This window comes from Callionymus lyra, chromosome 17 (assembly GCF_982586985.1).
Source record: "Callionymus lyra chromosome 17, fCalLyr1.hap1.1, whole genome shotgun sequence".
NCBI classification, from domain to species: domain Eukaryota; kingdom Metazoa; phylum Chordata; class Actinopteri; order Syngnathiformes; family Callionymidae; genus Callionymus; species Callionymus lyra.
Genome location: NC_141834.1, coordinates 20802297 through 20819154, shown reverse-complemented (window position 1 = coordinate 20819154; position 16858 = coordinate 20802297).

Sequence of the window (16858 nt, the reverse complement as noted above, 5' to 3'; positions counted from 1 at the left end):
ATCTGTGTTTGATGATCTACTGACTCCTTCAAGAAACATCTGTGTTTGATGATCTTCTGACTCCTTCAAGAAACATCCGGGTTCTCATGGAGCTCCGTGTCCTCTTGGCCAGATCTCGCACTCAAGCCATGTTTGCTTCGCGGCGCGTGAAGTGACGATAAAGAAGCCTCAGCATCCGTCAGCTCGCGTTAGCGAAGCCTGACATCGCGGCGCACGCATCCATACATCGCGACACGACTGCAATATGCGCGGCTTGTCAACGCAGCACTTTCTCACACGTCTTTCCATACCGTAGAAACAATCTTTGTTTATCCGCGGCTTCCTCGCGCCGGAGCCGCGGCCCCCAGGTTCAGCCAACCATAATATTTGCCATGTGGCCGTCACAACAGATCCGACTCCTCGTTCACCCAGGTCTGTGCACATCCAGTTAACAGGTCTCAGCTGCAGCGAGGGCACGTCAGCCCAGGAATGCGCTAATCAATCATATTTCACTTCAAGCACGCTCAGCTACACCACAGCCTACCATTATACGGCCTCTTCCTCCCACACTTCCCTTCTCTCGCCGGCCGATCCGTGGATCGGAGCGGCTGGAAACGCTTAATGAATGAAAGGAGACGCACACATGGAGGGTAATGAGCAGGTCCTGGTCGAGGGCGACCGCGACTCCGTGCTCAGTGCTGGAGCTCCTGTTACAGCGATAATGAAGCGGACCGCGGGGACGTCTGGCGAACGTAGCCGTAAACGTTCCCAAATGTGGAGGCGACGCTGGATTGCCGGGGATTATATTAGAACTTTTTGGTGGATTTGCGTGAGCTGGTTAGTGGTGTGGGGTTTGTTTGAATTGGGATCCTGATTGTCGTAAATCATTCGCAGGGCTCGGTCTGAGTAAACTGTCGACCACATTTGTACTTAGTCTGGAGTTCTGGCCAATTTTTGATATTCAGGCCTATGAGCTCGAACTAAATCATTTTGTGTGGTTTACAGGTTTTTAACTCTTTGTGTTGAAACATAAATATGCAGTAGTTTAAAGCATATATTTAAAGAGTGACGAATATATGTGTGTGTGTGTTGTTGTGATGTGTGACTCTATTGTATCATCAGTGTGTGTGTGTGTTGTTGTGATGTGTGACTCTATTGTATCATCAGTGTGTGTGTGTGTTGTTGTGATGTGTGACTCTATTGTATCTTCAGTGTGTGTGTTGTTGTGATGTGTGACTCTATTGTATCATCTGTGTGTGTGTGTGTTGTTGTGATGTGTGACTCTATTGTATCATCAGTGTGTGTGTGTGTTGTTGTGATGTGTGACTCTATTGTATCATCAGTGTGTGTGTGTGTTGTTGTGATGTGTGACTCTATTGTATCATCAGTGTGTGTGTGTTGTTGTGATGTGTGACTCTATTGTATCTTCAGTGTGTGTTGTTGTGATGTGTGACTCTATTGTATCATCAGTGTGTGTGTGTGTGTTGTTGTGATGTGTGACTCTATTGTATCATCAGTGTGTGTGTGTGTTGTTGTGATGTGTGACTCTATTGTATCATCAGTGTGTGTGTGTGTTGTTGTGATGTGTGACTCTATTGTATCATCAGTGTGTGTGTGTGTTGTTGTGATGTGTGACTCTATTGTATCATCAGTGTGTGTGTGTGTGTTGTGATGTGTGACTCTATTGTATCATCAGTGTGTGTTGTTGTGATGTGTGACTCTATTGTATAATCATTGTGTTGTTGTGATGTTTGACTCTATTGTATCATCATTGTTTTGTTGTGATGTTGGACTCTATTGTATCATCATTGTGTTGTTTTGATCTTGGACTCTATTATATAATTTCATTGAAACATTGACATTAGAAAATTATCTTAAGCTCCGCCCATTGAAAACACCGTTTTTCTGGAGATTAAATCTTGACCATACATTGTGATGTGTGACTCTATTGTATCATCAGTGTGTGTGTGTTGTTGTGATGTGTGACTCTATTGTATCATCAGTGTGTGTGTTGTTGTTGTGATGTGTGACTCTATTGTATCATCAGTGTGTGTGTTGTTGTTGTGATGTGTGACTCTATTGTATCATCAGTGTGTGTGTGTTGTTGTGATGTGTGACTATATTGTATCATCAGTGTGTGTGTGTGTGTTGTTGTGATGTGTGACTCTATTGTATCATCAGTGTGTGTGTGTGTTGTTGTGATGTGTGACTCTATTGTATCATCAGTGTGTGTGTGTTGTTGTGATGTGATGTGTGACTCTATTGTATCATCAGTGTGTGTGTGTTGTTGTGATGTGTGACTCTATTGTATCATCATTGTGTGTGTGTGTTGTGATGTGTGACTCTATTGTATCATCAGTGTGTGTTGTTGTGATGTGTGACTCTATTGTATCATCAGTGTGTGTGTGTGTGTTGTTGTGATGTGTGACTCTATTGTATCATCAGTGTGTGTGTGTGTGTTGTTGTGATGTGTGACTCTATTGTATCATCATCGTGTTGTTGTGATGTTGGACTCTATTGTATCATCATTGTGTTGTTGTGATCTTGAACTCTATTATATCATTTCATTGAAACATTGACATTAGAAAATGATCTTAAGCTCCGCCCACTGAAAACACTGTTTTTCTGGAGATTAAATCTTGATCATACCCACACCCACTCTGCTCTGATTGGTCAAGCATGAATGTTTGTCAGTGTGTCATCAATCGTTTCCACCTCCAAGGGACTTCTTGGATAAAGAAAGCTGGGCGTGATTACAGCTGGAGGAGGAGTGAAGCCATTATTACGTCACAATAGACTCTCGTAACCTCTTGTTCGTCCAGATTTCAGAGCAACTTTATAAAGTAATAAGTGGAAAACATGGTCATGAGGAGAAGTTACTGCGTCTTGAGAGAAGAACATTTAGAACATGTGAGTCAGGAGAGTTTTCACATTTATTGACCTTTAATATCCTAAAATAACGTGTTATAAACTTAACAACCTTTTTTAAAAGTGACTCTTGTTCATCTTTATTTGATTCCGAAGAGACATTTTGACAAGATTTCACAAAAAACAATGTTATAATATTTCCATGAAGAGAATTCCAGATGCTTCTGATCTGCATCCCGTGTTTCTCCCTGAACTCTAAACCCATGGTTTCCATCGAGGTAAACGTAAACACTGATAAGGAATGTGAAGCAGGAGTGTTCCAGGAGACGTATATCCACGGATAAGTAAATCCACTCCAGGGGCCCCGAGGACAACATCTCCACTGATAGGAATCAGCTTTCCTTCCACCGGTCACTTGTTCACGTCCCGGAGCTTTCAAGTGATCATGTATCAGCGAAACGGATCCATTTTCCTTTCAAAGGGCTTCGGTTTTTGCTTTTAATTCTCGGATCCACTTCATTCCAGCGCAGCCTGTTTTAATAGGAGGCGGATTATGTGGAACGTGGTCCCCTTCAGCTGTGTACTCTACCTGCCTCGCTCCTGCCTCCTCCTGCCTCCTCCTGCCTCGGCAAATGGGTTTCGCGATTTCACTGGGGATAAAAATCTGTGCCACGCTTAAAAAATCCAAACACTAATATTGAAGTAGCTTTTCTTTTTAACTGCGTGTCCTTCAGCGCTCACCGGGAGTAATGGATGCCGGGTTCGTTTGTAAAGTCAAACTGCTGGAGAAATCTCAGACGAAAAGACGACTCCACTAAAAGTGACTTTGCTCACATCAAGCGCCGCAGACTCGGATCTATTTGCCAAATGTCATCTCATCACTAGCAAATCATCAGGAGCCACGAGGACATGAGAAAACATTTGTGAGACGTTTGTCACCAAAAAAAAACTATAATAATTCAGTTGTGTTACATATTTTACTTGACTGTCTTATTTCTACATTACAAAGTAGAAAAATAGCTGCTGTGTGTGTGTTTGTGTGTGTTTTGTTGTGATGTGTGACTCTATTGTATCATCAGTGTGTGTGTTGTTGTGATGTGTGACTCTATTGTATCATCAGTGTGTGTGTGTGTGTTGTTGTGATGTGTGACTCTATTGTATCACATGTGCGTGTGTTGTTGTGATGTGTGACTCTATTGTATCATCAGTGTGTGTGTGTTGCTGTGATGTGTGACTCTATTGTATCATCAGTGTGTGTGTTGTTGTGATGTGTGACTCTATTGTATCATCAGTGTGTGTGTGTGTGTTGTTGTGATGTGTGACTCTTTTGTATCACATGTGCGTGTGTTGTTGTGATGTGTGACTCTATTGTATCATCAGTGTGTGTGTTGTTGTGATGTGTGACTCTATTGTATCACATGTGCGTGTGTTGTTGTGATGTGTGACTCTATTGTATCACATGTGTGTGTTGTTGTGATGTGTGACTCTATTGTATCACATGTGTGTGTTGTCGTTGTGATGTGTGACTCTATTGTATCATCAGTGTGTGTGTTGTTGTGATGTGTGACTCTATTGTATCATCAGTGTGTGTGTGTGTGTTGTTGTGATGTGTGACTCTATTGTATCACATGTGCGTGTGTTGTTGTGATGTGTGACTCTATTGTATCATCAGTGTGTGTGTTGTTGTTATGATGTGTGACTCTATTGTATCACCTGTGTGTGTGTGTTGTTGTGATGTGTGACTCTATTGTATCACCTGTGTGTGTGTGTTGTTGTGATGTGTGACTCTATTGTATCGTCAGTGTGTGTGTGTTGTTGTGATGTGTGACTCTATTGTGTCATCAGTGTGTGTGTGTTGTTTGTTATGTGTGACTCTATTGTATCACATGTGCGTGTGTTGTTGTGATGTGTGACTCTATTGTATCATCAGTGTGTGTTTGTACAAAACTCTTTTCATTGAAATATTGACATTAGAAAATGATCTTAAGCTCCGCCCACTGAATACCCTTTGTTTTTCTGGAGATGAAATCTTGTTGACCATAACCACACACACTCTGCTGTAATTGGTCATGCATGGAGGTCTGTCACCACGTGTCATTATTTCAGAAAGTCTTCACCTCCAAGGGACTCATTGTTTAAACAAAGCGGGCGTGATCACAGCTGGAGGAGGAGTGAAGCCATTATTACGTCATAATGGACTCTCGTAACCTCTCGTTCGCCCAGATTTCAGAGCAACTTTATAAAGTAATAACGTGTAGTAGGTGTTGCCAAAGTATTTGTCCAGAAAATGTTTAGTTTTTCAAACGTAGACGAGGTCTGAGAGACGCCACAACGACCGTTCGGCCGTACAAGAATACAAACCACTCTCGGATGCGGTTTGTAAAAAGCTGCAGTTTCAGGAACTACAAAAAGAAAAGTGGGGAATAAATGGCCTTCACTGGCAGATCCTAGCAGCATGTCTTTGTGCGGACAGGCCTTTAAATCAAAGTGACAAGTTGGCAACAGATGCCGGGCTCTGGCACGGCGTGTACCCCGATACTATAGTTCATTTTGGGAAGAAAATAAATGGACGTACTGATAAGGACGAAAAATGCAACCCTGGGAAATCTAACCAATGAGTGTTTTCTTTAAGAAATAAAGCTGATACAAAGCCAGTGGAAATCAAACAACACAACTTAAACACAGACATCTGTGACAACACAGTTGCTATTACACAATCTTTATGCCTGTTTGGAGACTGAGATTTTCCTATAAATATTTTTGGAGTCAGAAAAAAAAAAGGAAAAAAAGCAATCATATCCGGGCTGCCCATCCTCAAACACAATCTCCTCTGGAAATCATACTTTGTTATCTCCTCCACTCAGTGAGGTCGGGAGACTAACAGGAAGTCTATGCGGTGAATCACACCTCCCTCTTTTTTTTTTTTTTTGAATCAAAACAACCTTTCCCTCATCCTCAAACACAATCTGTTATGCTGCCCTGCCTCCCCTGATATTCCTGCGAGCAGATGTTTATCCCGAGCCTGTTGAGGGACGCGGGGATGAGATGGTTTCCAGCTCCATGTTAGTGCATCTTAAACACCCTGTTCGCTGAGAGATTGACTGGCAGATTCATCGAACGTCGACACAACGGGAGGCAATTTTTTTTTTTTTAGCTTAGATTGGAAAAGGATCTATTGACCCCCTCGGACAGCTGAGGTACACTAGCCATCTTTTCTCTCTTGGCCCGGTCTTTAGCCGCGAACACAAGGGACCTTTGTGTCGGTCGGCGCTGCTCCTGGCAGCTGTGGTGGAAGCACTCACCCACGGAGCTGCACATTTGTGATTTCAAGATAAAACAAGTCCATTATTTATCCTGCTGTTGCCTTTTTTACCGGACCGGTAGGAGGTCCATTAACCCGGCTCTATGTCTTTTGTTTTTGTTTGTGTATTTTTTTTGAGTTGGTTCTCTAGGAATCCTGTTTAATCCGCCAGCATTACTCGTCGGCGTCGTAATCGACCGGGATCTGATGGATTCACTTGACGTCACGCCGGTCTTACGCTAGCAGGCATGAGATTAACTGCAAAGTGCGAGTAATTATTATAATCACGGGAGAAGTCGGATACATATTTACGCTCGCGCTGACAGGACCGTGGTATCGATCTAGAGCAGGGGTGTCAAACTGGTCCAGAAAGGGGCCGAGACGGTGCAGGTTTTTGTTCCAACCACTCAAGCACACATGAGTTAACCAATCAGGTGTCGGCTTAAACAAGCAACACCTGACTGACAATCAATTGATTACTGTATCCAGACGCCTGATTGGTTCAACTCTATGTGCCTGAATGGTTGGATCCAAAACCTGCACCGTCTCGGCCCTTTTCTGGACCAGTTTGACACCTGTGATCTAGAGCATATGGGTATTAACTTACATTTTAGACTTAAGTAAAGGATATATATCTGCTGTGTTTACATCATGAAGGAGAATGTATAGGAGACGCCCGAGCTGTTCCAGATGTCGCGTCTGAAAATCACGTCGCATCCACTCAGCGTTACCCTCCAGGAACTCCATTTGGATTAAATGCCCTTTAAACACGGCGGTTTTGCCGGGTATTCGGTGGGATCAGCAGTCTTTGATCCACTCTCCTCCGTCGCCGAGCGCCGCCTCCCCTGACCTTCCGCAAACCCGATGTGACGTGCACCTCTTGAGCGCAGACAATTTGACAAATAAGTGATGACCGCTCACATTTTTAATTTAGAGGAGCGATGAAAAATTAAGCATGGCCAACTCCAGACCTTGATTTTTAAGCAGTCCCCCCCCCCCCACCCTCGCTGTAGTACCATCTATGGGGTTTACTTGCCAGCAGGGCCAACACTCGACTCCCCCGCCGTCCCTTCTGCCACTGATCTTCACCTCCATCCCCTCTCGCCTCTCCTCTCTGCCGGCCCTAGAACTAATCCTTAATATGCCTCTCACACAGACCCTGGCACTGGGCAGGTCCACGAGCTGATACGAGGGGGGGGGGGGAGGTTGTGAATTGTATCAGCCGGCGCTCCACAGATCTTGTTTTAATTCCTCATTTGGGACTTTTTCCATTATTGGACGCCGTCATCCCTCGCTCAGCATAATAACTTCTGAAAGGTAGATAACTATTAATAGCGTTCGTATGCGGTCGTATGGATCGCCTGCAGTGCTATGACTGGGTAATACTGATGCCTCCCGTGACACGTCGCCCTCAGCCGGACGTACAGGAATATAGCAGAGTTTGCCGTCTTTCTCCGGACATCTTGTCTATTGTATCATTAGTGTGTGTTGTTGTGATGTGTGACTCTATTGTTTCATCAGTGTGTGTGTTGTTGTGATGTGTGACTCTATTGTATCATCAGTGTGTGTGTTGTTGTGATGTGTGACTCTATTGTATCATCAGTGTGTGTGTTGTTGTGATGTGTGACTATTGTATCATCAGTGTGTGTGTTGTTGTGATGTGTGACTCTATTGTATCATCAGTGTGTGTTTTTTTTATGTGCGACTCTATTGTATCATCAGTGTGTGTGTTGTTGTGATGTGTGACTCTATTGTATCACCAGTGTGTGTGTGTGTTGTTGTGATGTGTTACTCTATTATATCATCAGTGTGTGTGTGTTGTTGTGATGTGCGACTATATTGTATCATCAGTGTGTGTTGTTGTGATGTGTGCCTCTATTGTATCATCAGTGTGTGTGTGTTGTTGTGATGTGTTACTCTTTTATATCATCAGTGTGTGTGTGTTGTTGTTATGTGTGACTCTATTGTATCATCAGTGTGTGTTTTTTTATGTGCGACTCTATTGTATCATCAGTGTGTGTGTTGTTGTGATGTGTGACTCTATTGTATCATCAGTGTGTGTTTTTTTATGTGCGACTCTATTGTATCATCAGTGTGTGTGTTGTTGTGATGTGTGACTCTATTATATCACCAGTGTGTGTGTGTGTTGTTGTGATGTGTTACTCTATTATATCATCAGTGTGTGTGTGTTGTTGTGATGTGCGACTCTATTGTATCATCAGTGTGTGTTGTTGTGATGTGTGCCTCTATTGTATCATCAGTGTGTGTGTGTTGTTGTGATGTGTGACTCTATTGTATCATCAGTGTGTGTGTTTTTTTATGTGCGACTCTATTGTATCATCAGTGTGTGTTGTTGTGATGTGTGCCTCTATTGTATCATCAGTGTATGTGTGTTGTTGTGATGTGTGACTCTATTGTATCGTCAGTGTGTGTGTTTTTTTATGTGCGACTCTATTGTTTCATCAGTGTGTGTGTGTGTTGTTGTGATGTGTGACTCTATTGTATCATCAGTGTGTGTTTTTTTTATGTGCGACTCTATTGTATCATCAGTGTTCGTTGTCGTGATATGTGACTCTATTGTATCATCAGTGTGTGTTTTTTTATGTGCGACTCTATTGTATCATCAGTGTGTGTTGTTGTGATGTGTGACTCTATTGTATCATCAGTGTGTGTTTGTACAAAACTCTCGTTTCATTGAAATATTGACATTAGAAAATGATCTTAAGCTCCGCCCACTGAAAACACTTTGGTTTTCTGGAGATGAATTTTGTTGACCATAACCACACCCACTCTCCTGTGATTGGTCAAACATGGAGGACTGTCACAGCCTGTCATCAATGGTCTTCACCTCCAAGGGACTCGTTGTATAAACAAAAGCTGAGCGTGATTGAAGCTGGAGGAGGAGGGAAGCCATTATTACGTCATAATGGACTCTCGTAACCTCTCGTTCGTCCAGATTTCACAGCAACTTGAAATACTTGTTTTCCGCGAGCGTCGATGCTATTACTCCATAGATGGGGAAAAGCTGCTGGATGTGTGGAAGATGACACACTGCTGGACGAGGCGGCCCGAGGCCTCGTGGCACATCGTTTACCAACAGGGAGCTTGGATCAATAAGGAAGTAAAAGCCTGTTTTATTCCTCGTCCTGGAAGTCGTAGCATTATTGCTCGACCCCGAAACTTGTGTTCGTCTATCACGCCTGAATCTCATCTCTCCCGTCCCTCCACCAGCCAGATGTTCTTCATTCATTTTTCCCAGACGCAGCTGCCGATGTAAATAATCCATGATTTCTTCTGCTGGATGCTGGATGGAGGCATATTGTGTATCTCCCCGTTGAACTCTCGGGTCTCGTCTGATGCAGGAAGATCTGCTTTCTTTTCCAAAACAAACTTGTGTCGATTGCGTCCACTGGCGACAGAATGTCTGCCTCAGTACGGTTGTAAGCTTTAAGCTTTTACAGAATAATATATGCCGTTACAACTTTCAACAATTAGGTGTGTCCCATAAAGGGAACTACACTCACACTCCTTCCTGTTTCCTGATCGACCTGCGCCTACCAGAACTAGCCATGGTTTTCACAGACTGTATAAGAGCATTTTGGGCTTGCAATCATACTGGGTTTTAGTAAGTAAGTAAGTAAGTAAGTCATTTATATTTGTAGAGAGCTTTTCTAGACCAGGGTCACAAAGCGCTTAAACAATCAAAACAATATTAAATAAAATATATACTTAAAAGATCAAGATAAAACTGATAACACAACAGGAGTTCCAGAAAATCAAGGAAAAGCCTGAACAAATAGAAACGTCTTAAGATGTTTCTTGAAGGAGTCAGTAGATCATCAAACACAGAGATGTTTCTTGAAGGAGTCAGTAGATCATCAAACACAGATGTTTCTTGAAGGAGTCAGTAGATCATCAAACACAGATGTTTCTTGAAGGAGTCAGTAGATCATCAAACACAGATGTTTCTTGAAGGAGTCAGTAGATCATCAAACACAGATGTTTCTTGAAGGAGTCAGTAGATCATCAAACACAGATGTTTCTTGAAGGAGTCAGTAGATCATCAAACACAGATGTTTCTTGAAGGAGTCAGTAGATCATCAAACACAGATGTTTCTTGAAGGAGTCAGTAGATCATCAAACACAGATGTTTCTTGAAGGAGTCAGTAGATCATCAAACACAGATGTTTCTTGAAGGAGTTAGTAGATCATCATACACACATGTTTCTTGAAGGAGTCAGTAGATCATCAAACACAGATGTTTCTTGAAGGAGTCAGTAGATCATCAAACACTGATGTTTCTTGAAGGAGTCAGTAGATCATCAAACACAGATGTTTCTTGAAGGAGTCAGTAGATCATCAGACACAGATGTTTCTTGAAGGAGTCAGTAGATCATCAAACACAGATGTTTCTTGAAGGAGTCAGTAGATCATCAAACACAGATGTTTCTTGAAGGAGTCAGTAGATCATCAAACACAGACAGAGAAGATGGTTCCAAAGCTTAGGAGCAACAGTCTGGAAGGATTTTTCTCCTCTGGTCCTGAACCGTGTGCGAGGAACCATCAGTAGATTCTGATCCACAGACCTCAGAGCCTGAGCTGGGGTGTAAGTCTGGATCAGATCACTGATGGAAGGTCTGACCATGAATAGATCTGAAAGTAAGAACCAGAATTTTTAAAATGATCCTGAAAGAAACTGGCAGCCAGTGAAGAGTTTTAAGGAGAAATGTGAGTTCTTCTACTAGAGCGGCTCAGAATTCCCTGCGGTGTGAATGCATGAGCCACTGATGACGCCAAAGAAAGCTAAGCTAATATGTCTTAATGCAACACCAGAATTACCTGCAGTTGTCAATGTTCATATCTTATTCTGTACAACATCCATTGACCAAAATAGATATTTGATATTCAAGTGATGCTGGATCATAAAGAGGATTGTGTTGCCTAAAATTCAACTAGTCGTTCCTGCTTTTGTGGCCAAAATCAAGAGTCGTTTACTGGAAAAACCTCTCTGACCTTCCCTGACAGCAGCTCGGTCCGTTCCGATGAGAGATTCAAAACACATTCACTTCACATTTCAACATTTTTCACTTTCATCTCCTCGCCTAAAACGCTTCAGTTATAAATATCTAGTTGTGTTTCTCCATATCTCTTGTAAACAAAACCAAAGCATTTTGAGTTCTGGACGACAAAACTCCCTTCGCTGAGTCAGCGTCACGTCTATTGTAGAATTGATTTGAAGATTTTCCTGATAACTTTTTAAACCTCGACTCCAGTAGTTGATTGACATACTGACCGTTAACAACTCTCTGACAGGACCTCATAGTGCCTTTAGAACTTTGACACAATTCTTTTAAAGAATGAAAAAAGGATAGTTTTTTAATTCACTACAGTCAAGAAAACACATTTTAATGATTTCAACTGAACATATAAATGCCTTAAATCAAAAGTATCAGTGGCTGAGCTTACGAATACTAGTTTAACTGGTTAAAGGTTGATCTAAAACTATTGATTCGACTATTAGTAACGTGACCCCAACTATTTTTCAAAGAGGGCCAATTGAAAAATGTATAAAAGTTCGGCACTTTTTTACTTTTTACCTTCAACAACAAACATTTTGTGCGAAAAGTTTCATTTAAATAACATTTTGTTTTCAAAAGAGAGTAACGAAACTTAAATTAAACACTCAAAGTATCATTAATAGTCATAAAGTGTAGTATTCTGGTCTAAAATAGAACTTCCATCAATATAAATGAGTATTTTTAATTTTAAAAAGAGGTTATTTACCAGTTTGCCCAACAATAACTCTTGGTTATTTACTGGCTACACAATAAAAAGGTTGTGTTCACAGGCTTCATCACCGTGGATTGCAACATGTGACTGAGGCCGCAAACCTTAAGTCCGTCTCTGTGCGAGCATGCATTGAAACTCTGGTCTGTGTCTCAGCTGAGGATCCACACATGAAAGCGTGGATCCTCAGCTCCTGCTTCAGCATCTCGTGCCCCTGAGCGAGCGTCGCTTCCTGCCCTCCCTCCGCAGCGACCGTCAACCACAGCGAGCCGCGGAAGGCTGACAGTGGAATGGCCGAGTAGGTGTCCAGGCAAGTCGAGCAGAACAATAACAAAACTGGAGTCAGAGGCAGCGAGGAGAAGAGGAGCGACCCTAATAATGGCCGGGCCACGACTTGACATGCTATGAAAAGTGACATTGGGCAAGTCATCCATTATTTATTGCCGAGCAGAGCTGGGCTATTTATTTTTTTCCCAGCAGCGCGAGCGGCGAAGGATCATGGCACAAAACAAGCAGCCAGTCGCAGCCTATCGCGCTGACTGTCAGCAGACGCTGGGACCGCGAGGAGGTGCGGAGAACACGGTATGCAGTGGTCGTACGGAAGAAAAATGCAACGTGGACGGGATTCACCTCGACTGACGCTGACGCGCCGTCCGACCGCTTGTCGTCTTCTTCGACTGTCACGGACAAGCAGGGTCAGTGTCAGTCTTCAGGTCCGGTCTCTGGGGCCCCCTCGCTCTTTGTGTCCCCGTTCAGTGATATGATGGGACTGGGATGGAAGGGAAGGTCCTCGTCGCATACTTGATAAACTGTACTGTCGCTGAATCAGGTTTTAAACCAGAACCTTTTTTACCTTTTGAAATATACTCAATGTATTTCCTCTGATTTGATAACAATATTAGTGGTTAGTGCTATAAAAGAAGATCTCAGGTACGATTCCTGGGGCGCCCGGTGTCCCCCACGCTGTCCAAAAATAGAAAGATTAATAGAATTATTTACGAGTCTTTACATGACCTGGTTTTCCATCTGGGTGTCCAGCCACTACCTGTCCGTGGGGTCCCCCCTGGCTATCTGAACCCATGTGCGACCCCACTGGAGGTTTAGATGAAACTATATTGGAAGGTGATTTTTAATATACAGTGGCGGCGCTGGGATAGCATCCATCCAGATTTGTTTAATATATATACGTATTTTTATCGTTATATTTTGATGTTTTCATGTTTGAATAGTATGTTTCATGTCATTCAAAAGTTTGAATTAAATAATTTTAAAAAAACTGACGTCCAAACAGGTGATCTTCAGTGCAGGATGAACCCATGACCTCAACGTATGTTAGCTTGTTTTTGACAATAGGTTTGGAAATATGGGCGTGTCTATAGCGTATATACCGATGCGACCACAATAAAATGCCCCCAAAATTCAAATTGAACTTTTGATCACCACAATTGTACCTGCAAAACAGAAAACCTCTGAACACTTTATTTTAAATATATATGAATCTTAAATATCTCATGGCAAATATGTTGCGAATTTTGTTTTATTTATTAAGGTTAAAGCTAGTAAAGCATCTTGAGGATTGTTCACGAGTGAAGGTAGCAAGAACACTGACTATTATGAACTGTTAATAATACATACCAAACTAGCAGGTTTACAATGTTTTGTCTTTAGACACATAAAGTTAAACATAAGACACATAAGGTGGTGGTATAAAGGTGAAGACCTAGAGACAAATCCTTTTTAAAGTAAGTAAATAACTCTACTTATAATGAGTTATTAGCTGAAAGTTTGCTCATTATATCTACGTACGAAGTGGCAATCATACGAAGTCATTAGCGAGAAATGTAACTTCTTATTTACCAATGGCCACAAATTGTTTCTAAATAAGGCACTTATTAATGAGCTGGCAGTCGTCGGACTCGGCTCACTTTGTATTTTACAGCGTTCACGCTAAATTATATAAGAAGCCGGAGCTGAATATTCATCAAACCCTTGCGAGGAGTCGCGCGAGCCAACAGCCGACTGACACATTCATCAGCCAGAGGCAGAAGTGCTGATCTAAGTGTGAGGTGGCAGCGGCTAATCTATACCTATGGATTAGCAGAAGTGTTCAATAGTTTTGTCCAGTCGACTGGATCAGTACGACTGCCCGGGATATTTATCTCCGCCATGAGCGGAGTCTGGACTGTGAGCGGCGGTGATCGGCACCGACGCCACCGGGGCATTTTTGGCAGTCGGAAATATGCATGACATCGGGAACAGATGTTGCACATGGCGAGAGCCATCAAGAGACAACAACTCTGCATCCGTGCATGAATATTTTAGACAGCTTACTGCTGTACTTATCAGCAAAGACACAGCCGGGCTGGCCAAGGACCTAGTCAATCTGCTTTTCAATTTGAGGGCACGCTATAATCAACACCAAAAGGAGAGTTCGGGAGGAAATAACAAAAATATGGACGTTTGAGTTACACACATTTCCTTGGAAATATCGATTTTGTTTGGAAATAAATGCAGCTTGTGTTTCAAATCTGTGATTGTAGCAACAGATTCACACAGTCCTGAGTCAACCCCAAACGCATTTAATATCTGTGTTTATCAGATTGTTATTTTCTGAAGAGGTAGAAACTGAACAAAGCTCGACTATCAACACAAACAACTTCCACCTTATCACAGGTCGTTTTGTAGAGTAACAAGTCCAAGTCTCGCTTTTGTGTCCAGTCGTGTCCAGTTTGTCTCCGATAGTTTCGAGTCAGGTTTGGTTAAAAATGTTTTCATCACTTAAATATATATATATTTAAACACTTAAATAAATAAGGTTCTTGTCAAAACTTTTATTTCACCACTTGGAATTAAAACACAGTGTATGGGGCTATTACTGTTGCTAAAGCTTTGTAAATGCATGAAAGGATAAGCAAATATATATGAGTATCTGAACAGAGATCAACTAATGCGTAACTCGATTTAAGAATGTGTTACTCAATTTGTAAATGTGTAATTCAGAATAAGTAAATGCTCAAATCTATGTCATGCATCACAAACGTCGCAGAAGTTCCTAAAAACGGACAAACCTGCTCTTTTTCAAATGTGACTTTTGAAACAGTCCTACTGCGGTTCATGATCGATTTGTAAATGTGTTATTCAGAATGCTTTTGTTTACAAATTCACATTTGGTTAGACATTCATGGATCCTGAACGGCGGCAGGACTGTTGCAAAAGTCTTGACTTGACTTGTCAGTTTTTATAGATTTGATCATTTACTTATTCTGAATTACACATTTACAAATTGAGTTACACATTCTTAAATAAAGGTACGCATTGCTGGATCTCTGTACAGATACAAGTATACATTTGCAAATCATCTTACAAAGCTTTGGTTACAGAAATAGCCCCATACATTTGAGACACTGGAAGACAAACGTTTTGTAGCAAAAACCTTTTACTTTCTCAAACCGAAATTTCACAGCTTAAGCTCCGTCAGTACCTCGGCCGATTTCTATTACACGGGTCACCAACCTTTGCAAGCGACTCCCGGGCCGCTGACCCGAAGGCCTGCCCACTTCAGGAGTGACGAACGTTGCATATTTTCAGAACGGACCCTCAGGCTAGTCCGATGGTCCCTGTGGTCACCGGGTCCACGTCGAGTCCTCTGCTCTTATGTCTTCGTCGATTTCGTTTCCTGTTCTAGGGTGACGGGGAATAGTGTCACGTCATCGCTCAACACATACTCGTGTCGTTCCAAATCTCGTGCACCCTGACGCCTTCTCCGGATGACGAGCGTATGGCGGCGTACGAGTGGCTACAAGAGCGGCTCTTACAAAACCACATGGAGAAAAATCCTTGAAAAAGAAGTTTATCTATGGACAAAGACTCAAGTGTTGTGTCCTGTTTCAAGGCTGGCAGAAGGAGGACAATAACCAGAAGATCTGCTCGTCAATGGTGTCAATCATGCGACTCGAAGATAAAAAGTTGTTTACCATCCAAGCGAGAGAGGAAAGGAAGACGGTAATAAATGCCCTTTGAGAAAGAAGCTCATTCCCTCTGGTCCCCTTTCCTGAATCCATTATCAGCCTCTGGAGCGACTCGTGTACAGTAAAGTCATGCAGATCGTCTGGACGTCTCTCACAGAAGAGTTCAATGGCTAACATTCCAGTAATCCACACCCTTTTTTTTTCAAACACAGCTTGAACTCCCGGAGCCTCAACCTCTCCTTGACCCCCTCAGGAAAATAATCCCACAACTCCATCCCCAGAGAGACTTTTATTACCGACAAAAACAGAACCCGCGGGTGGCCGGAGTCATATTCTCATATTAGGGCAGAGGACACAGATCTGATCCCGGTGTGGAAATATGTCTGTGCTCCACAGAGCGAGCCCTCGGGTCCGTGTCGGGCTTTAATGGCCGTCCTCCTGCTCATCAATCACATGGAAAGAAAAAATGCTTAATTGCAGATTTCTGGCCGGCGCAGCGGACTTACGTCATGCTATCGGAAAGGTGGGGGGGGGATCTGAGACAGGTTGGGAAATGCTGGCAGGTCTGGCAGATATACCACTGGCCACTAAAGGTTTACTTCCTGTTGAATTATGAGCTCATAGAGACACGAGAGTTATGGTTGACACAGATCAGCTCAACATTCAATATCACAATTACAGTAAAAGCCGGTGTAATGTTGCAGCAGCGTAAACTGTGGATCCCCCCGGACGAGCCCGGACTTCGCCGGATTGGACTCGTGCACGTCGGGCGATGAGCGTCGTCAATCTGGCCGCTAACGTAATTGTTGCGCGCGTGCAACAACGCAATCAAGGCGGTTCGTGGCGTCGTAAATGAAATTTACGGAAAAAACACTCCATGAAATATCATCCAGGCGTCGGCGCGATTTCCGAGATGAGATTGATAAGTGGTCCACGATCAGAACCGTTGTCAGAA